The 25,942-nt window shown below is 43.3% G+C and overlaps 1 long non-coding RNA gene across 1 annotated transcript in view; it reads right to left on the bottom strand.

Annotated features, from left to right (window-relative positions):
• Positions 1-875: 875 nt before the first annotated feature.
• LOC127492625 (uncharacterized) overlaps positions 876-25,942 on the bottom strand; it is a 29,179-nt gene continuing 4,112 nt past the window's right edge. Inside the window, exon 2 of the long non-coding RNA XR_007922242.2 lies at positions 876-1,052. This is a non-coding gene — a long non-coding RNA (uncharacterized lncRNA). The remainder of the gene's footprint in view (positions 1,053-25,942) is intronic.

Below are 25,942 nucleotides of genomic sequence, written 5' to 3'. Positions count from 1 at the left end.
AGGTTGCCCTAACTGGGGTGTTAAAGCCAGAATGCAGCCCTAAACACTAAACACGTAGAAACCCGCCTGATTTCATTGGATGGGCTGTTCCCAGAAATTCTCACGTTGGGGTCAGTTTGGGTCAATTCTTTACTTACCCCCTAAATATCCTGGGCTTCGCCTGCGCCTACAGGGCTACCCCGTCTGTTCCTGAAAATGTATTCCAGTTCAGATTCTGGCTTCTCTGACATAGCATGAAAGGAACCTCCAGGCGACTGGCGAAGGCTTTTCGCCTTGCAGGATAACAAGCGCTTGCTAAGGGTCAGGGAAACACCTGTATTAATTGTATTTCCTGCTCCTGAGTTGCTTTTGTGTGCAATAAAAGAATTCATCTCAGGTGAGTTAACCTTGCTTTTTACAGAGGGCACCTGCAGTTATCTTGGTGCGTAGTGTAAATCAAAACATGTTGAGCCTTTAAAGAGGGAAATAAAGAGGTGCTGACAAGAGGGGATGCCAGGGGGATTAGGCGACTTTCTCACCAGGACGGAGAACAACTGAGTCACATTAAATTACAGGGGGGCTAACGATTCCCAGAATTCCACAGAGGCGAGGTTGACTGGCGTCCGCATCCCGTAAGCCTGGGAAGAGGAGGGGTCTGCGAGGTGGTATGAAAAGGCAACTCCCTTCTTAGCCTCGGGCTTCTATAATTGACCAAGATTTTTCAGCTTGTGATTTGATCCAGCCAAACCCTGTTAGAGGCACTTGCCCCCAGCTGAGACCAAGGCGGGAGTGAATAAGAATTAGGTGACTCACTGGTATGTACAATACATGCATTCACATCTATTAGGATAAATGACACGTCGCTCACTTTAAGCACAGGCAGCTGGAGATTGTCATATTCTGAAAATGACAACTGTTATTTATTTATTGAGAATATTTATACAGGTTCTTCCTGGGCACGGAGAATGCATTTTGCAGTGGCGCTATGACACGGGGCTGTCACGTGTCCGGGACGGAGCGTAGAAAACCATTAGCACCAGCAGGGACAAAGCACGCGTTCTCGGGGCAGCAATCTGTAGGAGCAGAGATTTCGAAGGTTGAATGTGGCAGGTTTTTAAGTGAGGCCCAAGTCATTATCTTAACAGGGTTTCCAGCTACTCCGAGGACGAAAGGATTGTTTTTTCTACACAGTATGATTTCGTTAACTGCCAGAGGAGGGCCAGTTTTGCAGCACTGATTAATTTAGTCAAAGGGCTCGCATTATGCAACTCAGGGGGCATGGTCGCCAGCTGGTGAGGGGGGCTGGGGAAAGCATTTAGGGCCAGAAGCTCCTCTCCCCGTGTCTTGTCCACACATCCAGGTTCTTGAGTTCTGGCAAATGCTTTCCCCTTGCCCTCTGCTATATTTTCCCTTGTATTAGCAGGCACGACTTTCTTCAGTGTTTCTCCAAGTAAATTGTCCATTCCTGGGTCATATCCCACATTGACGGAATCAAAATGTCTGGGAGGACAGCTCTGGAATGTGCCTTTCACCAAGCTCTCCTTGATGCCGCTTCTGCACACAGGGATTGTGCATGATCTCAGAAGGATGGAGTGAGGTTAGGGCTCCTCAGCTCCGCGGCTCCTAAGTGCTGGCTGACACCGCGTTCACCACAACGCTTGTTATGGATGGCAGCTGAAATTCAGGTAGCGTAGCTGCACATGCCCCACACTTCATAAGGGTACCGTCCTTTCCTGATTCCACATGCAATTGTGAGAGAACACTTACAACCCTTTCCAAGGAACTCTCTCTCTCTCTCTCTTTCTCTCTCTCTCTCTCTATATATATACACACACACATAGACATCCTGGAGAACTTCAATTAAACATAAAATATTTCTCTTACAGCCACCTGGAACTAATTTCTTGGTATGTTGGCCTATTCTCCAATCACAGGGAAGGAATTTACAGATTCCAGTGGCCATATGTGAGGCTGACCCGTCTCCTGTTGCTACAGTAAGTCCTGGAGAATATTCCTTAGAAGCAGATGACTGCCTCTTGGAAGTGGAGTTCTAACACGATGATTGAGCTGCATGTGTAAATCTTACATTGCAAGCCATTATTCTAAATTGTGAAAGAATAAAGAAATCCAGTGTGAGAATGCCGTTTTTTCCCCATTAAAACATTTTATATTACTAAAAACTTATTACTAAAAGATGGTCACTAGGAAAATTTAAATGATACATAGAAGTGTCTTTTTGTTTTCAAGTTTCAAATCTTAAATTCTACCTGTCTAGAAGTAACTACTGCCAACACCTTGGTAGGTGTGTGTCCGTACCTATATATGTGGATACAACAGATACTTCAATATTTCATGTTGTTTTGTATCATGCAAAAATATCCTATGATCAGTTTTCAAATCAGCAAATTTAACGTATTGTAGGCATTTGTTGTATAGCTATGTAATCCATTATCTAACCAACACTTGACTTTTAAATATTTAGGTTATTTCTGATTTTGCTGTTATAATTAGTGGGATAATGTTGTCAACCAAAAAGGATTTGCTGAGTGGTCTATCTCTTGCCTGTGAAACAAATTTGTACAACTGCAACAACTAAAGGCCTGCCATTAGAAGTGGGTCCTGACATGAAGCCAAAAGGGGGACAGTTCCAAGGAACCACTCCTTCTCATTCCCCTTCCTTCTATACCAGGAGTTTCTTGCCCCTCTGTTCATTATCCTCTGAGGGTCTGGGAGTGCTAGAACCATCCCTAATGCATACGTGCACACCCAGTTACCTTGAAGCTCCTAATTCCACATTTCAATGTAATAGCTACAAGTCACAGGTCTTGAACAACACACTGCATGAAGGAGGGATGCGCCGGGAATTGAGCAGCGCTGGGCGTCATCTCAGAGGCCCCAAAACGGATTTTTTTCATGGTTCCAATGGAACCCAAGCTTCATTAGTGTTCTACTTGTATGGGTGCCCTGCAAATAAGAGGGTACTTAAAAAAGTGCATGGGAAAATGGAAATAAGACATATGCTTATTTGGGGGCAAGAAAAAAATGAAATCCATGGATAGCAGTTTTAAAAAATTCATGAGAAATATGTCTTACAAAAAAACTATGCACGGATTTCAAAAATTACACTAAAATAAACTTAATCTTTGAATTCTAATTTTCCATGAAATTCTTGAAGTACGCTCGTATTAGTTTTTTTAACTTAGCAAAATTATTCTGAAATTGAGAAACAAATGGCTCAACAAAACAAGTAAGAATTTTTCTTCAGTGTCCTCTTGATTTGAATGTTTATGAAGGGAATAATTTTTGTCATCTATAATGTATTAAAAAACTAAAAGAGAATTTAGAAAAAAATAATGTAACGAAATAAACAACAAAGGTGAGCGATGAAATCAATAAAAATTACTCTGACACAGAGAAGCAACAAAAAAATTTCAGATGAAAACAAAAGCAGTAATTAAGAGATATAGTTCAATAATGTCATATATGACAAAGTAGTTAATGAGTGTTTCAATGCAACCTATTCTTGACTAGTCACTGCATAACAAAACTTGAAATACTTGAAGATTATAGCTCATGAATCAACATTAATAAACATTTTCCTAAATTTATCAAGAATTCTAAAAATTCACACAAATTGTGAAGCTAAAAGAAACTTTTCTCAAACGAAGTACTTAAAATTTTTTAAATCAAAGCCACTAGAAGACTAAATGATCTTTCTTTTTTCTCTATAAAAATATTATAAAAGCATTGTTGTACTAAAAGGAAATCAAAACTGTAAGAAAACAGTATTACAGGAGAGTTAGGCCGTTAATTTGTAAAACTCATTCTCTCTGAGATTTTGTGATTCTTATAGCTTTGTCAGCTTTATTAATTTCTCACCCCAAATATTCATTTCTGTGCCTAATTTTATATTCATAAGTTTTCTATTCTCTTTGTAAAAGAAAGCCTCCTCCCACATCACCTGAGCTTCAGACCCTGCACAGCCAGGATTCAACCCTTCAGTTGCCCAAAGCCGTAAACTCAGTTGCATCAACACGTGTCTGAGGCCAACAAAGATGTGCACAGCCCAGTGGAAGATCAAAGAGCAGGGAAGGCTTTGGAGCAGTTGGAGGAGTTGGGGGCAGGGAGTGCGAAGGAGTCCAGCAGAAAACACTCGGCGCTCCTCGGACACAGTAGACTTGAGAAACTCTTTGTAAGCAGGTAAAGTAACTTTCCTAAGCAGCATGTTAGCTCCCTAAGTGGTGCTTAAACATATCACAAAGGTAGCAGATGGAGGATCAGATGAAGGACCAGCTTGCTTGTAAAACCTAAAGGGCAGTAGTTGATCTGATAACTGGAGGATTCTTAATAGCTCAACACAAATAAACCAGCTGTAAAGGCTCCTGGGCCGGCCTGCCTGCCGCACAGCCCTTTTCACATGGCTGTAATATATGGCCAGTAATTACCATAATGAGCCACCAGAAGGCATCTATTTGTACGCCCTGGAAGAACTCGCATCTGGCTTTTAGGTGCGAAGCAAGGAGAGGCAAGAACCAGCAGTATCTGACTATCCATTTCCTCCGGGCAGCTACTTATTTGAACAGCTGCTTACGAGGCACACGGCAACACTGAGAGTCAGTCCAGTTCCAATTCGGGGGGCTGTGTGCATTTTGATTTCTATTTTTTTTCTTTGAAGTATGGGACCAGCCTATTTTCTCCCCGGGTAATAATTTCTCCAAATTAAAAGTGGTTACCCGACTTAAGACCTGTGGCAAGTCTATTGTGTTGCCCTCTACAGCTGGGAGAGGGCGGAGGTTCCCAGGGAAATCGGCTCTAGAAATGGAATGGGGAACACACTCAGGAGTCACGTTGTTTGGTTTTAGATTAAGTTGCATAGGAAAAACGATCCAGAGCTGCCTTTCTCTTTCTCTTGTTTGGTCTTTGTCAAAACAAAGACTGCTTAACAAAGGCAACACTTTGAGCCATCTCCTGAAAATACAAAAATATTTTCATCAAAATAACAAATTGGTGGTTTGTTGTGTCAGCTTGTACATTTAATTATTCCAATGATAAGCGTTCTCCAGATATCAGATGGAGGTGTATTTAAAATCTGAAGAAGAGAAAAGAATCCAGGTGCAGAGGAAATGAGCCGGAGTGTCCCTGTGGTGGGCAGGAGTCTTCCTAATTCAACCAAGGGGGTCTCTTCTCTCCCATACTCTGAGCTGATGGTCGTGGTTGGGGCTGGTTCGCTGCACGTCTCCTGCTCTGCTTACAGAGAGTTCCCAGAAATGGTGTCTATTTCTTGAGCCATTAGCAGTCTAGGGGCGATAATACCTCTGAAACACTCGGGAGCGTAAAACAATGGTCGCTGGGATTTCTTATTGACCCAAAGGTTACCTTAGATAAAGAGATTTATCTAGAACTTGGAAAACACATATCAGAGGTTTGCCTTGACATTCATGGATCACTGAGCAGTCCCCAGTGCCTCTAAGAAGATTACCGGGTGGTTGTGTTTTCCGAAGTTCCCTGATCTGCTTTTTCCTAGGGTTCAAACTGTAGGCCTTTGGTAGCTTACCCTTGAGGTACTAGCAAGACACAAAATCACAGGGCCTGCAAATAAAATATGAGTTAGTGTTACAGACTCCCCTATAGATTCCTCAGCTTGTGATGTTTTTGGAGCTACTGCATTTTATGTTTTCTTTTGAACTTCAAAGCTGTGTGTGTGTGTGTGTGTGTGTGTGTGGTTAAAGGACCTAACGGTGTAGGTGTCTTCTCACCCCTGTACCCAACTGGCTTAGTTATCTTCTGCCTACTCTTCCTGTTCTAAATAGCCTGTTAGTTCCTTGTGTGTTCCTCCTGTGTTCTCTTTTGTACTAGTTATACAAGTAACTAGATTCAGACGAGCTGTTCTCCCCTACTTCCACGCCAAAGTCAATACAGCCTGCATCCTGCTCTTTGTCTTACTTTGGACTTACTTTTATCCCACTATCCGGCTTCCCCATTCATTTTTATAGCTGCATATTGTCTCATTGTTTGAATGGGTGGTAATGGCAGCATTAAAAATAAAAGTTCAGATACACCATAAAAAATATGATGTGGCAAACTACAAGTACTTTAATTTGTATTACATTCCAAATCAAATTTTTCTTTTCCTGTAGCCTGAATTTTGAAGATAAGGAAAAATAAAGTGGATGTGCAGAGTCAGGGGTTGTTTGAAAGAATAACTGATTTATGGGTTTGAGCTGGACAAAATGCATGGAATTAGAACACAGTCAACTAAAACCACTTAAGGAGCTGTTCGCTCTCAGTAGGTTTTTGTCCTGGGCAGCCCACATTCTGTGGGACGATTGGCATGGCCACCTTATTTTCTTTAAATATGATCTAAACATTGACTTACTTTGATTTTTTTTTCCAAACACAGCAACAGCTGCCCTACACGGCTTTGTCTCCAGACCACAGAACTGGTGTTTCTGTAAGGCCTCCTTACCTCTCTGATACTACTTTTACATTTAATTAAGGTAATCCTTCAATCTACATCCACTTCCAGACCCCATTCTCCTTTCTTTCTGAGCCGTTATCCAGGTCCCACCTGAAGCAGGAGATCATATTGCAGTTTGGGTCCTAAGCTCATTAAAGAAGAATGCATCTGGCAATTCTCTGGGAGGAAAATGGGCTTTCAAGTTCTAATTGGAAAGATCTGAAGAGGGTAGAACTGCCGTGTCTTTCTGGCCGTGGGCTGCGCGCAGTCGAGTTTACATGCTCACCGTGTGGAAAACATAAGGTCTATGATCTCGCTTGTAGTTACTGTTTGCCTGTTAAGAGAAACTAGATTGGATTTTTTTTTTTTTTTTACTCCGCATCCTCCTGTGGGCAACATTATGTCGGTCTGTGTAGTTTTCCTGAGATGCGTGCGGTTTGCTTCTCTGCAACAGAATCATATGAGGTTTACAGATGACACGCTTGAGTATTAGAAAAGGTGAAAGAGAAATGCAGCCAAGAGTGAAGCTGTGCCTTCCGAGAGGGGGAGAAACGGGAAAGAAATGGGAAAACCAGAGGGAGGGGAGCGGGGAGGGGAGCGTCTCCGATCTGAGCTTGCTGCCGTCTTTTCTGCCTATCAGAGTGGAAGGTCCAGGGCTTTCTCAGAAGAGGAGAGCTACAGCGTGAGCACCTGGTTTTGCCTGAAGGAAAAAACTTAATGAATAATGTTCTCTGTCTCTGTCTTTCTGTCTCTCTGTCTCTGTCTCTGTCTCTCTCTCTCTCTCTCTCTCTCTCACACACACACACACACACACACACACACAAAGGTGTTGGTTACTCCGAGCCTTTCTTATGGCAGAAATCGAAGGAACAAAACAACAAATCAGACAGCAGGGCACACTCATCACCTGCCCCCGTGTCCACGCATCTCTAAATGCGCATGCTCACTCTGTCCCGGTGCCTGTCTGCGGCTGGCCTCGTTCTCAAGAAACCTCGCCGGCATGTGCTGATGGCAGTGATGGCGGGCTGTATTAATCCCCCGCTTGGTCCTGCACATGACGTGGGAGTACGTCTTCACAAACACTGTAAGTATTCTCTGGGTGAAGTTGCCCTGCCAGCAATGCTTCCTTTCTTGAGAACTCTTGCAGAGCGCTGTGTATTGTGCCCTTAGAAGAGCAAGGCGGATTCTCTTCCTGCCCTCCTGACCCACACCCATCCCGGGGTCAGCGCCCTGGCCTGTCTTTATATAGTCACTAGCAAATAGGTGCCAGATCCCCTCTCCTGGCTTAGACACTGGCTCTGCATGTATTTATTTCCACCTGTTGAAAATGCGCTTCCGCGGAAGCAGTGGACCAAATACACAAATCCCTTCTGAAATCGTCATAAAAGGATTTATTTCCCTAAGAACATGTTAGCTTATCTAAACATCTGCTATTCAAAAGTGATTACTTGGGAATGTCACACATGAGTTGGTTGCTACTGAATTCGTTTAGACAAAAACCAGTAAGCAAACATTTTTGAGGTGAGACACGGAGTGTTGTAAAAATTAGTCAGTGTTTAAAGAACTTAAAATATGTGTGTTTACATACTTTTAAATGCCATTCCTGATTTTGTTTTATTTTAATCAATCTTTGTAATCGGACTTTCTGCTGAAGTCTTAAGTAGCAAATAAACAGGAGCCATGAAAGTCTTTGAAAAGGTGAATTCTCATGTAGCAACAGAAACTTTTTTAAGTGAAAGAGAGACACAGAATTGAAAAGAATTTTTTGGAGGAAAGAGTTTGAGATGAGACTCCAAACTCTAGACATTATTTATGGTATGTATGATAGGATGCAAGAACACTGTAACACTTTGAAAATACGAAAAAGTATTTTCATGAGCAAGGTTAAAGGTAAAGGGGATTTAGGAGAAGGGGAAACCCCAATTCTAAAGAATGGTATCAGCCAACATTTAGTTTGGGGGAAGGAAAGGAAGCAATGATTAACGGAGCGCCTGCTGTGTACCAAGCATTTGGCATTTATATCCTGTTTCATCCTCAACTATGATGACTGCCATCTAACAGACAAGCAATATGGAACTCAAGGAGTTGTCCATGACGGGTGGCAGGGCCAGAAGTTCAGCTCGGACATTGCCCTGCCATGTCACCTCTGTTTCCAAAACTGACTGTAAAAGATGAGTTCGAGCCACAGTAGTGTTGTGCTGTCCCGAGTGCTGTGTGACTGAGTGCTCCAGCCTCAGAGAGGAGTAGGTGGGCAAGGGTCACCATGGGCACATCGCAGTCTGCCTGCTTCCTCCTCTGTGCCCAAGTTGGAGTCTGCATGCTGTCCTGCGTGTGGAGCCAACTTGGAGAGCAAGCGCGAGGCCGAGAGGAAGCCTGGTGAGTCTAGAGCCAACACTCCACCCTCCCTGTCTCTGTGTACGATCTGCTTTTGAAATCTGGAACAGTGTTACACAGGTTGCGTAGACCAGAGGCAGTCGAGAGAGAGGGACATTAGGGCTCTATAGCGTCTCCTGCCCAGAGGCCCAATGGGCTGGCCACGCGCTTGGTCCGTGGGTTGTTTTTCTTGGCCCACACAGTGGTTATTTGTTTAAGTAGTGGACGATATTTAAAAACTAATCCAGCAGCTATCTACTGGGCATATGCCAGGCAGTGTTTTAGGAACCTGAGACTCATCAAGGCATCAACTAGATGAAGCTACCCTCACGGAACTCATCTTCCAGCAGGGAGAGACAGACAATAAACAGCAAACATAAAAATATGATCAATGAATAGAATCTCAAGGACTGAGGACACAAGATAAATGGGGGCAATGGGAGCTTAGCAGAGGGGGGAGCCGGTTGTGGGAGGCTTCCTGGAGGAGGTGAAATTTGAAGAAACACTTCCAGGAGGTGAGGGAGTCAGCCTTGTGAACAAGGCAGTGAGGAGTGCTCCGGCTCTGGGAAGACTCCAGTGGCAGCACAGGTGCGTGTTTGAAAAATAAGACCCAGTGGCCTCGAGACATATGAACAAGTGTAAAAGTATTAAGAAGTGAGATGTGAGAATTGATGAGGAATGGGGTGGTCCAGGGCCTCTGACCCTGATGGAAACGGAGAACCAGGTAAGGGTGAGTGGTGCAGTGGCCTGGTGAGACTTACATTTGAAAAGACATACTCTGACTTTTATGTTGAATAGAGATGACTGTACGGAAGGAGGTAAGGATAGCCACCAGAGATCAGGTGGGAGGCTTTGAAGTACTGCAGATGACAAACGAGGCTGGTTTGGCAGGGACCAGTGGAGGTTATGACAGAGAGCAGGAGTGTGAATATGCCCTGAAGGTAAAGCCAGCAGAGTCTGCCAGTCCCATGCACAGGGAGGTGTCTGGCCCGGGAATCGCTTCCCCATCAGTGAGGAAGGGAAAGCTTCGGCAGAACAGGTTTGGCAGGAAAGCCCAGCAGTTTGCTTTTGACGACTTACGTTAGAAATGTCTGTTGGACATCTCAGCGGAGATATCAAAGAGGAAGGTGGATACCCAGGTCGGAATTCAGGAAAGTCTCTTGGCTAAAGAATAAAGTGGCAACATGATGCTGTTGAAAGACATGAGCCTAAATGATGTTTCAAAAGAAGGATGCAGAGAAAAGAGAACCAATGACTCCAATGTTAAAAAATTTGGAAAATAAGAAATGTGCCCACGTGCAGAGTTCTGTCTTCTCTTGGAAATGGGATGATGTGACAACAGGAAGCCACGTTATGGCATCCGTCATCTGGGGTCGAGCAATGGATGTGTATTCTCCTCCTGACCTAGCTCCACCTGTCCCCAGCTGGTCGATGTAGACAGGGTATATGCAATCCTGTTCACCAATTTTTCTCCATTGACTGATTTTATTCACTTATGTCACCTGCTGCACTCCACAGGCACTCAAGCTTGTCCCTGACACAGACCCGTGCATACAGAGGGTACCGATGTTTATACCTTCCACCTAGAGGAGACCTTCCACTGAGCTAGCTGTCCCCCTAATTCTATTTTGGAAGTCAAGCCATCATCTTTATGAGACATCTGGACTATTGCTGACTAGAAATCTGCCATTTTTACTTAGAGAAATAAGGGGAAAGATGGTACTGATAATGACATGAGAGTTCATTTCACAGTAAGAATGAGTTTCTCTTTAACCTTTCCTTCAAGAACCCTGAGTACTGTCTCCATCTTGGCCAGGTTTGAAATAGAAGCAAACATTTTAGAAATGATTAGATGGAGGGTCACGTATACCAAAGGAGAAGGCCAGAGAGCCCAGGGCAAGAAGGATGGACTGAGACATAATCAGGAGAGAGATGTCCGGCTCTATCCGCACGGCTGAGGCCCTAGGCATCACGTGTGATTACCGTGTCTTCATATCGGCATACAAATGTGTAGTAGTTGGAAAATAAAAAATAAGTTTTGTTCAAACCCAATAATTCCTCTGTCAAGTCATAGGAAATTGCATATCAGCTACACCATCAAAGAAATGTGCGGGGCTGTCACGAATTAAGCAAGGAATATTTGTGCTTATTTGAGGATTCAAGTCCCCACCCTTACACTGACAGTCCGTGCTTACTGGCCTTCAAGGCACTATGAAGAAACTTCTAAGTGGGAGAATGGACGGGCGGTCAACAAACATTCCAAATACCTACAATGGGTTCTTTGGCTTAGTGGACAAGGCCGAAGGAAGAGCAGGCGCGATCTGTGGTCGCCCTCAGGAGTGACTGGAGTGGCAGTGGGCTGTGCAGGCTGTGGCCGTCAGTCACGACCCCTCCTGTCTCACAGGCTCCTGCTGCCAGCTGAAAGGAAAACGCTCACCGCAGTCTGGGGCTCTATTCCCCCTCTCCAACCTCTTCCCAGAGAAAATACCATCTTCTCAAATGCGCCTATACAGGTATTTAATTTTTTTTGTTTTATTGGACCCCCTTTTTGTCTCCATTTGTTGTTTTTATTTTGTTTGCTAATCCTGTCTTCCTTGGGAACTGATATCTTGAGCAATTGGTAAATGGTTCCTATAGCAACAGTCACCAAGTGAAGTCTTTCCCAACAGCTCTGCTCCCTCCCTCCAGGCCCATCCAGTATTTTCTTTTTCTGTTGTCTTTCTTTCTTCTTCTTTTTTTAAAAATACTTTTCAGTATTTTATATTAACATGTTCGGGTAAAATCTCCCATGGAGAGACTTTTTTTTTTTTTTTGACAGGCAGAGTGGACAGTGAGAGAGAGAGACAGAGAGAAAGGTCTTCCTTTGCCGTTGGTTCACCCTCCAATGGCCGCCGCGGCCAGCGCGGTGCACCGCGCTGATCCGAAGCCAGGAGCCAGGTGCTTCTCCTGGTCTCCCATGGGGTGCAGGGCCCAAGCACTTGGGCCATCCTCCACTGCACTCTCGGGCCACAGCAGAGAGCTGGACTGGAAGAGGGGCAACCAGGACAGAATCCAGTGCCCAGACCGGGACTAGAACCTGGTGTGCCGGCGCCGCAGGTGGAGGATTAGCCTATTGAGCAGCGGCGCCGACCCCACGGAGAGACTTTAAAACTCATTCACTAAAACACTTCCTCATATTTAATGGACATTAAAAGTCAAAAAGGATAGTATTTTTTTTTTTTAAACTTTTATTTAATGCATATAAATTTCCAAAGTACGACTTATGGATTACAATGGCTTTCCCCCCATACCGTCCCTCCCACCCACAACCCTCCCCTTTCCCACTCCCTCTCCCCTTCCACTCACATCAAGATTCATTTTCGATTATCTTAATATACAGAAGATCAGCTTAGTATACATTAAGTATGGATTTCAACAGTTTGCTCCCACACAGAAACATAAAGTGAAAAATAATAGATGATTTTTTAAAATGATGATGAAATCAGAGCAGACCTATTGTCATGTTTAATCCCAGTGAGAGTCAAGTTGGGAATTGATAATTTCTTTTTTTCTTTTTTTTTTTTTTTCTTTTTTTTTCTTTTTTTTTTTTTTTACAGAGGATCAGTTTAGTATGCATTAAGTAAAGATTTCAACAGTTTGCACCCCCATAGAAACACAAAGTGAAATATATTGTTTGAGTACTCGTTATAGCATTAAATCTCAATGTACAGCACATTAAGGATAGGGATCCTACATGAGGAGTAAGTGCACAGTGACTCCTGTTGTTGACTTTACCAATTGACACTCCTGTCTATGGCATCAGTAATCTCCCTATGCTCCAGTCATGAGTTTCCAAGGCTATGGAAGCCCTCTGAGTTCTCCGATTCTTATCTTGTTTAGACAAGGTCATAGTCAAAGTGGAGGTTCTCTCCTCCCTTCAGAGAAAGGTACCTCCTTCTTTGATGGCCTGTTCTTTCCACTGGGATCTCACTCGCAGAGATCTTTTGCCAGAGTGTCTTGGCTTTCCATGCCTGAAATACTCTCATGAGCTTTTCAGCCAGCTCCGAATGCCTTTAGGGCTGATTCTGAGGCCAGAGTGCTATTTAGGACATCTGCCATTCTATGAGTCTGCTGAGATTCTCACTTCCCATGTTGGATCACTCTCCCCTTTATTTACTCCATCAGTTAGCGTTAGCAGGTACTAGACTTGTCTATGTGCTCCCTTTGACTCCCAGTCCCTTCACCATGACCAACTGTGAACTGAAACTGATCACCTGGAACAGTGAGATGGCATTGGTACATGCCACCTCGATGGGATTGAATTGGAATCCCCTGGTATGCTTCCAACTCCACCACTTGGGGCAAGTCAGCCTGAGCATGTCCCAAATTATACATCTCTTCCCTCTCCCATTCCCACCACCATGTTCAACAGGGATCACATTTCAGTTAATTTTCAACACTTAAGAATAACTGTGCATCAATTTCAGATCTAAACCAGTCATATTAAGTAGAAGAGATAAAAAAAAACTACTAAGAGGGATAATGTATTTAGTTGTTCATTAACAGTCAGGGCTATGCTGATCAAGCCACCATTTCCCATAGTGTCCACCTCACTCCAACAGGTTTCCCTCTTGGTGTTCAGTCAGTCGTCACCGATCAGGGAGAACATATGGTATTTGTCCCTTTGGGACTGGCTTATTTCACTCAGCATGATGTGTTCCAGATTCCTCCATTTTGTTGCAAATGACTGGATTTCGTTGTTTCTTACTGCGGTATAGTATTCTAAAGAGTACATATCCCATAATTTCTTTATCCAGTCTATCGTTGATGGGCATTTAGGTTGGTTCCAGGTCTTAGCTATTGTGAATTGAGCTGCAATAAACATTAGGGTGCAGACCTCTTTTTTGTTTGCCAATTTAAATTCCCTTGGGTAAATTCCAAGGAGTGGGATGGCTGGGTCGAACGGTAGGGTTATCTTCAGGTTTCTGAGGAATCTCCAGACTGACTTCCATAGTGGCTTGACCAGTTTGCATTCCCACCAACAGTGGGTTAGTGTAAAAAGGATAGTATTTTTAATATAGAAAGACTTCAGATTCAATCAAGAACCACAAATTTCGTATTTGTGGCTATCTGTACAATTGTAAGATTGACCCAGTTAATGATAAAAACAAATTATTATTATACTACCTAGAGTCGTGATTAGGAAACTTAATATGTTTCCTATTTTACTCTTAAAAATAACACTAAAAATAGAAATATGTTGATTTGACTGAAATATAGTCTAACTGTCTATGAGATCTAAATGCTAGAGATGATTTGAATGACTTTCTTGATGTTCAGGCACTGATCATTTTCCTCCATTTGAAGATGCAAAGTATTCACAACTTCCACGCTATTCTAGTGAGAGACTCCCTGACTTACATGAAATTTCTAAGCAACATTTTTATTAGTAGATATGTTTTAATTTATTTCTCCTCTGCAAGTGTGATGAGACTCACTTACACTGCAGCTGTGTTGCTCAAAGTGCCAGGGTCTCTGTGATGTTATAACTTTTTGTTGCAGATACACCATATATTCTTTAAGAGAAACTGAAAAGATCGTGTTTATTATATGCCTTTTATGTTCTTCAAATACTACCCGCATAAAAGCCATTTGAGTCTATATCATCTCTTTTCTTAGAGTTGTTTATGGCTGCCCTGAAGGCATCTCACAAACCCATAGACCTATAAGGAATGAGTATTTTTACTATTTGTATTTAATGTCAGAATAATATAAACGTTCACGTTACCAGTATAGATTTTTGGATTTCACTGATTGTTTTCATAGATTATGTTCTTTGGGAGAAAAATAGTATATGATGTAAAAGCTTTGAATTATGATTATTTAAAAACTAACATATTTGCTGTGTCCAAAGTGTTTACAATAAGGAATAAAATTGAAGAACCATTATAGTAAAGGTTATAAAAAAATTATTAAAGAAAGGGTTTTTTAAATAGATTTTATCATTTTAATTTTGGTGATGAGGGCAGGCAACATTTGCAAACCAAGGTTGGGAAAGTACCCATTGTACTTGGTAAATAGGTGCAGCAGAAGGGAGGCTGTGCGGCATGAACACGGGTGTGAGGAGCCCATGAGGACCAGAATCCACTGACTGTTCCTCCCTGTCTACCCCCAGAAGTGGGAGTGCCCAGCTCAGGGAAGGCCCTTTAAAGACCATTAAAATATTCTTTCTGTCTCTGCTATGACTTACAATACGAGCATGAAACTTGGATCATTAGAACTGGATCGGATCTGGCTTCCACATACATGTCTTTGGTTTACCTGAGCCAGGGTCTCTGAAGCAAGGTTCAGGAACATATTATGGTTGTCCCCAGTTCATCAGCATCTATAGGCCGATGCCCCCCATGTCCCCAGTCTCCTTTCATGTTCCATTGTAAACACTGATGAGCTCAGCAGTCCACCTATTTTTATTTGTAGTCATTGCTGATATGTAGAGTTCTGTGCATTTTATAAATGTATACATTTTATAAGCATTCCAGTAGAATTTAATTCAGTATGTGAGGATACTTCAAAAAGTTTGTGAAAAATGTGCATGGTCTTTTAACTTCATTTTCTCACCAACTTTCTCAGGTACCCTTGTCCATCAAAAGCCATCTACTACAGCAGTTAAGATCCCAAACTCTGGAGCCAGGCTCGCTAGAATCAGAGCCCAGCTTTGTCACTGTGTGATCTTGGACAACTTACTTAATGCCCTCTATATGAGAAGCGGGGATACTAATAGAACTTCTCTTATGGGATTATTATGATAATCAAATAACCTAACAAATAAATTATATCATACATGAATTGGTTGGTTTTAATAATGCTCTCAACCTTTGCCTTTGCAGGTTAGTGACCTAATTTAAAATGAGATTAACCTAGTGCAAAGATCATCAGTTCCTCTAGTCATCCTCATTCTGCTTCAATCCTCAGTTCTGTATTGCCATTCGTGAGGTGCAGAGGCCAGAACGAAATTCAAATGAATACAGTGTCTTGCTTTTTTTCCTCCAAAATAAACATTTACTAGGAAAGCCAACAATGAAAACCACAGTGAAATCATATGGAAGCACAGATTTGCAGATCATGTCTGTTTCACAAAAGTAGGTCTGTTTTTCCACTGGGAGGGTTAGATAGCAACATCTGGGGAGCTGGCCAGGAGTTCCCCTCCGACCTCACTACATCTGGGTTGAATGCTACACAAAGGCTCTCCAAGTCCAGGCCAAGGTACATTGGGACTGGGACTGCTTCCAGCTCGGGGAAACTATTCGGTCCTTTCCAGAATCTGCTTCCAAGCCTTCTTACCAGTTGAATTGATTTGCATCGATTTTTATGCAGGATGAGTAGGGGGATTTTTTTTTCTTTTGAAATAGATTTCCTATTGATACCTGGGGATTTTTTTTGATTGCAATAAATAGAAACCTACTCAAACCATGCAAATTAGATTTATATAGGGTATAGGGCAAGAACCTATGGACAGTAAATACTGCTCAGATTTGAGTTAGCTGTAGCCAGAAGGGTACAGGGTCCATGTTATTCAGAGAAGTGTGATCCCACCATAGCCAGAGGTGTGGCAGCTTCTTGTACAGAAAGGGCATACGGCATGGGTCACCTGGACTCAGGCGTGCCTGCCCCTTTGGTGAAGAGAGAGAGGCCCACATCCATCAGCAACAGGCAGAGATGGACAACAGAGGAAGAGAGAGAGAGGAGAAAATTGTGACACAACCATTAGAAACAGATTGATTATTTTTCACAGGTACTTTTTCATCCAGGTTCATAGATGCATAATTAAAATAATGCAGGGCTTATTTCTTTCTCTGCATTGAAGCTGAAGAGCAACCCCTGGGCATGGAGTAGGTTGAATCGAACAACTCCTTTGGAGTCTCTCCTGGTTCAGGCCTGATAGCTAGGAACCATTATCTTATAGGCACATTTGTACCATTTTCCCATAATGTGTTATCATCTTACATCAGTCTGCATGGAGCTTATTTGCCATTTTTCTGCCCACTCATATGGCCAAGTTATTTCTTTTTGTAGTTTATTCTTATTGCCTGGGTATGAGACTCTACAGAAGAGCTCTGTGTCAATTTTATTCGGGCAGGCCTTTTTCCGGATCACTTATACAATGCTAAGTGAGGTTGCTCTAGTGCTAATTTCTGCGCTTTATTCATTTCTATACATAAACGTCTTCTCCCCTCAGTCCCTCCTTTCTTCTTCTCCTGCCTCCCTCTATCAGCAAGTACTTATTCTGTGCCTAGAACAGACCAGAAAACATTACCGATGCTCAGGACACTCGGGGGATCAAACATAACAAAATCTTGGCTCTCGTGGAATTTACATGTTAGTGGGGAAACACAGCCAAAAAGAAACCAACAAGTACATGTTGATATGTTGTGCTGCTAGAATGATAGGCAGTTTTGGCTGTCCCTTGGTTTCATGATCTGAGTTAGCCCCTCAATGACAAAGTATTTTCCCCCACATTCACAATATCTATTACAAATTGGAAGGGAACCACTTTTCCATGTTTTATGTTTCATTTTGATAAAGTCATGAAGCAGCAAGAAGGAAGTAAAATGTTTACTCTTTTTCAAAAGAGAACGTTTAGAGTAAAAATTCATTTAGCAAATGTTTTTCAGAGTAAGAATTCATTTAGCAAATGTTTCTGGGGTATCTATGAAACACATACAGGAAAAAATTATAGCTCTTGCCCTCAAGTACTTTAGAGTGTGCTCGCACATTGTAGACAAACATCCAGGCACTAACAGCAAGCCGGCAGCCCCCATTCCTGTATTTTGCTTGTGCCGTCTCCACACAGTCAGGCTCCCTGGATTGCCAGCAGCTGGTCAAGGGGCTACTCGTGGTTCCTTGAGTCACTATGGCCTGTTCCTGACCTTGTCACTAGGCTTCCCACACAACTTGCTTGCTTTTTAAATATTTTATTTATTTATTTGAGAGGTAGAGTTACAGACAGTGAGAGAGAGGTCTTTCCTCCACTGGTTCACTCCCCAAATAGCTGCAATGGCCAGAGCTGGGCCAATCCAAAGCCAGGAGCCAGGAGCCTCTTCCAGGTCTGCCACCGGGGTGCAGAGGCCCAAGCACTTGGGTCATCCTCCACTGCTTTCCCAGGCCACAGCAGAGACCTGGATTGGAAGAAGAGCAGCTGGGACCAGAACCAGTGCCCACATGGGAGGCCAGTGCTGCAGGCGGAGGATTAACCAGCTGTCCACAGTGCCTGCCCCCACACAGCTTTCGTGGTAAGATGTTGGCCTTGGAGTTCATTTCCGAGCCCTTGATCTTAATATCTTGACATCAGCACTCATCGAGTCGCCACTCACTTTCACACTGGGTAATGAGTGATTCCTCAATCATTTAAACCTCCAGAGCCAGCAGTAAGCTCCACATCATCGACAGGTCCAGCCATTGCTCTCAGCGCAGCAGACTTTCTGCTTTGCTGACGATCACCAGGCTTCCAAGAGGGATGTGTTTGTATTCTTTGTCTTCAGTCCAGGTCATTAGAAGTGACATAAGCACTTCTTGAATTTTCATTCGTCTTGGTGCCTTTGATAAATAACACCTTCTATCACTGTTCTTATTCTGCAAGATCATAGCTTCAGTGGAATGGGCCGTGTCTAACTGGCAAGCAGTAACCATCACTGATTTTCTGCCTTCGTAATCCTTAACAGCTTTTAATTTTGTTTCCAGCTCAATCACTTGACACCGTCTCTTACAAGTGACAGCAGTAGTGGATTTTGTATGTTTAGGAGGCATGCTGAACAAAATTAGAGATTAAGTCAAGCACAAGGGGAAATAATGCAATCAAGAGACATGGTAGGGGCCGGTGCTCTGATGTAGTGGGTGGAGCCGACACCTGCAATGCCAGCATCCCTTATAGGTGCCGGTTCGAGACCCAGCTGCTCCGCTTCCGATCTGGCTCTCTGCTATGGCCTGGGAAAGCAGTGGAGGATGACCCAAGTGCTTGGGCCTCTACACCTGTGTGGGAGACCTGGAAGAAGCTCCTGGCTCCTGGCTTTGGATTGGCCCAGCTCTGGCCATTGCAGCCATTTGGGGAGTGAACCAGCAGACGGAAGACCTCTCTCTGTCTGCCTCTCCTTCTCTCTCTGTGTAACTCTGACTTTCAAATAAGTAAATATTTAAAAGCAAGAGAGAGACATGGTAAACAAAAGATATTTGGAGTTGCTGCTGGTATAACATAGCATTCTGTACTACAATCAACTTCTTATGTGTTAAGTAGAAGGTGTTCACTGTAAAATAATGACGAACAATAATATAGTCAATACATAAATCAGTCACATAGTTGCTTGTTTTCACTACCAGATATTAAATGCTGTACATAATTGTATATGCTATTGTGCTTTTATGACTGGCAATGCAGCATGTTTGTCTCTACCGGCATCGTCGCTCGGCAAGCACGTAACATGTCTTGCTATGATGTTACAATGGCAGCTACAGCACGAGGTGACAGGAATTTTCAGCTCTGTTATAATCTTATAAGACCACCATCTGATAAGTGGTCTGTTTTGGCTGAAAAGGCATTATGTAGCACATGCTTGTATTTTGAGATGTCTTCCCTGATTATGAGGTTACTTCAAAAAATCTGTGGGAAACTGAAATTAAAAGATATTTAGATATTTATTTTAGTGTAAAAATTTTTTAAATGCATGCATAATTTTTTCACAACATTAATTTTCCATGAACTTTTTGAAAACCCCTTGTATACAGTCAGTGATTACTTGGTATCTGTTTCTTTTTTAGACTAATTTTATAATTTATTTTTCTAGACAAATATCCATTCCATTTGCTGCCCAATTTTTTGGACTCAAGCTTTTTAGTTTTCTGTACTGTTTTCTTTGATGTTTATTAATTATATCCACATTTTTCATTCCTTAAATTATTAATTTTTGTCTGCTCTGTATTCTTCAATTATCTTTTTTCTTTGTCAGCAAATGCTTAGTTATGCTAATTAATTCTATTATTTTTGTAGTTGACTTAATATCCATCTTAACTTCTGTTGTTACCTTGATTGTTTCCTTCTTTCTACTCTGTCTCCTTGTTTAACGTATTTTTTAAAAATGTATTTATCTGCAAGGAAGAGCAACAGAAAGGCAGAGACAGAGACACGTGTCCCACCTGCTGGATCATTCCCCAAATGCTCACAACAGCTAGAGCTGGGCCAGGCTGAAGCCTAGAACTGGAAACTCAATCCAGGTCTCACCTGAGGGTGGCAGGGACCCAGATACTTGAGCCCCACTGCTGCCTTCCAGGGTGCACATTAGCAGGGAGCTGGATCAGAAGCACAGAGGGGACGCAAACCCAGGCACTGCAACATGGGCTGTGGGCGATCCAAACAGCATCGCAACTGCTCTGCCAAATGCCCATCTCTGGCTGCGTTTTTTTTTTTTTTTAAAGATTCATTTATTTTTTTGAAAGCCAGCATTACAAAGAGTGAGTGGGAGTGAGAACAAGAGAGAGAGGGAGAGAGAGAGGGAGAGAGAAAGTGAAATCCTCCACTGGTTCACTCCCCAAATGGCCAGATTGGCCAAAACCAGGCCAGCTGAAGCCAAGAGCCCAGAACTCCAACCAGGACTCTGTGTAAGTGGTAAGAGTCCCAGCACTCAGCCATCTTCCAATACTTTCCCAGAGACATTATCAGGGAGCTGGATCGGAAGTGGATCAGCCAGAATTCAAAGTGGCACACATCTAGGAAGCCAGCGTTGGAGGTGGCAGCTTAACCTACTGTGCCACAGCACTAGCACTCCTGGTTTTATTCTTTTTTTAAAAAAAGATTTAAAGATTTATTTATTTATCTCAAAGTTAGAGTTACAGAAAGAGAGGGAGAGACAGAGAGAGAAAGAGAGAGAGAGAAAATCTTATAGCCACTGGATCACTCCCCATTGGCAACAGCCAGTACTGGGCCAGGCCAAAGCCAGGAGCCAAGAGCTTCATGTAGGTCTCCTTCATGGGTGGCAGGGGCCCAACCATTTGGGTCACCTTCCACTGCTTTCACAGGCCATTAGCAGGGAGCGGGATGGGAAGTGGAACAGCTAGGACACGAACTGGTGCCCCTATGTATACCTGCATGGTAGGCGGTGGCTGTACCTGCTGCACCCCCTGGTTTCTTAATGTCCAACTTCATAATGTGCTCTGAAGTTCTGGTTTGTCATGCACCTTGGGTAGAGAGTGTTTTCTCTGATTCATGTTCTTGGCCTTTGTTTCACTCTGCTCTAAGCAGCTTGCTGATAAAGTGCTTCAGTCCAGCAGCAGAACCAGTCTTAAAGGAATGGTAAAAGCTCCCATTTAAGAACGAGCTGTGTCTCTGAAGATCCATTCACTCAGCCCACAGAAAGGCCTGTCTAGACCCCATTGTACTGAATGACTTTTCTGCTGCTTCTCGCCATAGCTCATCCTTTATGTAAGCCACAGCCACAGACAGTCTAGCAGCTTTCTATCTGGAGCAGAGGAGTCCTCCCGGCCCTGTTTCAGCCAGTGAGTTCAGTTCAGGTCTTGCACTGTGGTGTGGAGCTGAGTTTTTACAATCTCATACATACAGTTTTCTGCGTCTGTCTCCCTCTGCATCTTTCAGCCCAACGTCCAGCTGGAGGTTTCTGTTCCATTTCTTGTCCACAGAAGTATCATCTTGCCTTTTATGCAAATATATGTCACACACACACACACACACACACACACACACGATTGGAGAGGAAGAGAATTTAAAGTATATGCTTAGCATTTTGGTGGGAGCCGGCGCTGTGGCGCAGTAGGTTAATCCTCCGCCTGCGGCGCCGGCATCCCATATGGGCTCTGGTTCTAGTCCTGGCTGCTCCTCTTCCAATCCAGCTCTCTGCTGTGGCCTGGGAAAGCAGTAAAAGATGGCCCAAGTGCTTGGGCCCCTGTACCGCATAGCAGACCAGGAAGAAGCACCTGGCTCCTGGCTTTGGATTGGCACAGCTCCAGCACAGCTCCTACCGTTGCGGCCATTTGGGGAGTGAAGTAACGGAAGGAAGACCTTTCTCTCTGTCTTTCCTTCTCACTGTCTGTAACTTTAACTCTCAAGTAAATGAATAAAAATTTTTAAAAAAACGGGGGCCAGTGCCATGGCTCATTTAGTTAATCCTCCGCCTGTGGCATCCCATATGCTTGCCGGATTCTATCCTAGTTACTCCTCTTCCAGTCCAGCTCTCTGCTGTAGCCCGAGAAGGCAGTGGAGGATGGCCAAGTACTTGGGCCCCTGCACCTGCATGGGAGACCAGGAAGAGGCACCTGGCTCCTGGCTTCGGATCGGCACAGTGCTGGCCGTAGTGGCCATTGGGAGTGAACCAAAGGAAGGAAGAGCTTTCTCTCTGTCTCTCTCTCTCACTGTCTGTAACTCTACCTGTCAAATAAAAAAAAAAAGAAAAAGAAAAAAATAGAATTTTGATGGCTCCTTCTCATGAGCCTGACCTCTACCAATGGTTAGCAAACTACAGCCTGTGGACCAAACTGTAGCCTGCTGGCTGTTTTTGTAAATAAAACTTTATTGAAATACAGCCATATCCATCCCTTTAATTATTACACATGGCTACAAAGACAGAATTGAGTAGCTACTAATAGCCTTTAAGTCTTTGAGCAAATCCTTTAAGCTCTCTGAACCTCGTAACATGGACATATTTGTACAGATGTTTTGTAAGGTGCCCTTGGTTGCATGCCCCAGTACCAATGTGTTTTCACCATCATCTCCTGGTTTTTTTGGTTTTTTTTTTTTTTTTTGGGCTTTTTTATTTGAGTCCTAGTTTTTGAGAATTCATTATCTACTAGGGTCACTCTGCCATATTTCTTTTTTTTTAATTTTTATTTAATGAATATAAATTTCCAAAGTACAGCTTATGGATTACAGTGGTCTTTTATTTATGTTTGTATTTACTTGTTTAAAGATTTACTTGCCTGCTTATAGTTCCATTTTATGCATCTATTTTCCAATTTTGCAATGATGACAGCTTGGGGGTTTTCCATCCTTGAGGAGAGGAATTTGGAATCATTCCCTGCATCATCACCTTTCAGGAACGCCCTCTGAGTCTGCTCCAAATCTGACTCACCTTGCAGGAACACACTGGGAATGACTGGTATGAAATGTGCATTCAGTTATGTTCCCATCAGTTTTAGTGAGAATCTATGTCATCATGCCTTGATATACTTAAGAAAATCTGGGGTAGAAGATGGAGTTCGATAGCTTGTGCTTGGTTTGGAAGTGTCTTCAGTGTTCTTGTGTTAGAAACTTCATCTGCAACACATTTGTGTTGAGAGGTGGGACATGTAAGAGGTAATTAGGTCATAAGAAGTTCTGCCCTTATGAAAGGGCTCATGCCACTATCACAGGAGCCAGGTGAGTGACCACGGGAATGGATTCCTACAAAAGGATGAGTTTGGTCCCCTTCTTTCTCTCACCTATGCCCTTTTGTCTTTCTGCCTTAGAACTTGGACTTCCCAGCCCCCAGAGCTGTAAGCCAATAAATCCTGCTCAATACTCCTCAAATACCACTCTCAGGTGCTTTCTTACAACAACACAAAACAGACTGATAATTGTGTGTCTAGAAAAAAGCTATGTGGGCAAGTTGGAGATGTTGCTTTTTTTAAAAAAAAATCAATGATAATGAGTACAAGCAACAAATAATAATAGGTAAATAAAGTAATATCAAATATTCTTGAAAATAATTAGTCTTTGCATCATCTAACTAACTGATGAGCATTGAACCATCAGGTTTTGGTAGGCTGGCAGCCAATGTTCTTTTTGGTTCTATTACCTTTGTTCAATCCTTTCTCAAAGTAAAAGGTGATTTGAAAAAAAAGTCATGTAGGGTGGCCTAAGTGGAGGTGGCTGTAGGAGCAAACATAAGAACAGCTGAGCATTCTCCACTGGTGAGGACACAGTGTTCACAGGCCGTGTGAGCTTGTGTTTCCAGCATCAGGGGTTTTGTCATATTACCCTTTCCTTCTCTCTCAGTGCTTCCCCAGGCAGAAAGTGATGAGCGGACAAAAGCAAATGGAAGTAAAGTAATGCATGTGATTGAAATGAAAAGCGCTGGAAGCTATGCTAGCACATTCATTTGGAGTTTAAGGACCTCTAATTAGGATGATAATAAATTCACATTTTTTTCTCTTTTAAAACAAATTGCCCATGCATTCCTAAATATGGCCTGCCTTCCCTGGCAGCAAAACCTAGTGCTGTGTATCAACAGACAGAACTCAGTAGCTTCCTCTTCCCTTAGCATGGGTAGAGAGATCCTCAACTGAAATACTGCATGGGGCCAGTCTGGCAAAATGATCCCCAGGGTAAGTAAGGGAACACGAGCAGGTTCCTTGTCCCAGTTGCCAGCCAGGTATCTGGAGAAGCAAGCCCGACAGGGTTGAAGTTGACCTCACAGGCTGTTGGACATGGAGTCTTCCATAACCCGAGCTCAGACAGTCTGCTATCTTTGTTGCGTCTACTGATGTTTTCTTATCTTTATGAGAAAAGGAAATATGCCAGCCTTCTAGGGAAGGCCTTTGGATTCAACTCTCAGAAGGAAACTGGCGTCACCTAATAAACTGACCAGAACATAAAAGCACATGGAAGAAAATAATAAAACTAATGTGCTAATCAGTTCAACAAATGCCCGAAGCAGACCTTAAATCAAATAAAAGTCAGGAAAGGATGCCTTGTTTCAGAGCCTTGAAATACACAGTGATGAGAAACCATTTCATTGGCTTTGAATCACTGGAAGGAAAATATTAGTGGATTCAGGAGAAGTAGCCTGAATGGTTAAAAGACTCCAGTGGAGGCTGGCGCCGCGGCTCACTAGGCTAATCCTCCACCTTGTGGCGCCGGCACACTGGGTTCTAGTCCCGGTCAGGGCGCCGGATTCTTTCCCGGTTGCCCCTCTTCCAGGCCAGCTCTCTGCTGTGGCCCAGGAAGGCAGTGGAGGATGGCCCAAGTCCTTGGGCCCTGCACCCCATGGGAGACCAGGAGAAGCACCTGGCTCCTGCCTTTGGATCAGCGCAGTGCGCTGGCCGCCGCGCGCCAGCCGCGGCAGCCACTGCAGGGTGAACCAGCGGCAAAAGGAAGACCTTTCTCTCTGTCTCTCTCTCTCTCACTATCCACTCTGCCTGTCAAAAAAAAAAAAAAAAAAAAAAGACTCCAGTGGAGTTTCTAAATGGGGGCATCATTTTCCTTTCTGTCTTTTTCCAAAGTTGATGGAAACTTTCCTGTGTTAGGTGCTGGGTACCTTTGCCTTTCTTCCCCCAAGTTCCATGATCAGCACAAAGCCTGACTCCTGGATACTGACAATTTTCCCTTTCTGGTCCTCTTGTTCCGGGTATCCAGTACTGGCAAAATTAGAAAGTAAGTGAAGGCTGTCTTTGTTGAAGACCTATCAATCTCAAATCTCCCTGGATCATCTAATCAGTAGGAAAGCCATGCATATTTGAAAAAAGTCAAGTCACAGGGCCTGGCGCTGTGGCATAGCTGGTAAAGCCATCACCTGCAGTGCCAGCATCCTATATGGGTGCCAGTTTGAGTCCCAGCTGCTCCACTTCCAGTGCAGCTCCCTGCTAATGTGCCTGGAAAAGCAGCAGAGGATGGCCCAAGTCATTGCACCCCTGTACCCACATTGGAGACCTGGAAGAAGCTTGTGGCTCCTGGCTTCAGATTGGTCTAGCTCCAGCCATTGCTGCCATTTGGGGGCTGAACCAGCAAATGGAAGACCTCTCTTTCTCTTTCTTTCTGTAACTCTGCCTTTCAAATAAATAAACACATCATTTAAAAAAAAAATCAAGTCATTCCATTGTGTTAACTACATAATATATTTCCTAGCCATACACTCAGAGATGTGATATTTTCAGAGGAAGCAGACAATTTTTACATAAATGGTGGGATTTCAAAAGGTGGACTTCTATCCTTGAGGAACCCTGCATACAGTACAACATTCCTCTTGAGGTCAGTGCCACAGCTGACATTTAGATGATTAATGTTATGTGTCAACTTGACTGGATCACAGGGTGGCCAGATGTTTAGTGGAACATTATTTCCGGGTATGTCTGTGGGGGTACTTCTGGATGGGACACTGCTACCACTTGGGGTGCCTGCAT

Source organism: Oryctolagus cuniculus, chromosome 16 (genome assembly GCF_964237555.1).
Source record: "Oryctolagus cuniculus chromosome 16, mOryCun1.1, whole genome shotgun sequence".
Classification (NCBI taxonomy): Eukaryota; Metazoa; Chordata; class Mammalia; order Lagomorpha; family Leporidae; genus Oryctolagus; species Oryctolagus cuniculus.
Note: the sequence above shows the minus strand (reverse complement) of the source record. Positions and strands in the feature narration are given on the sequence as shown.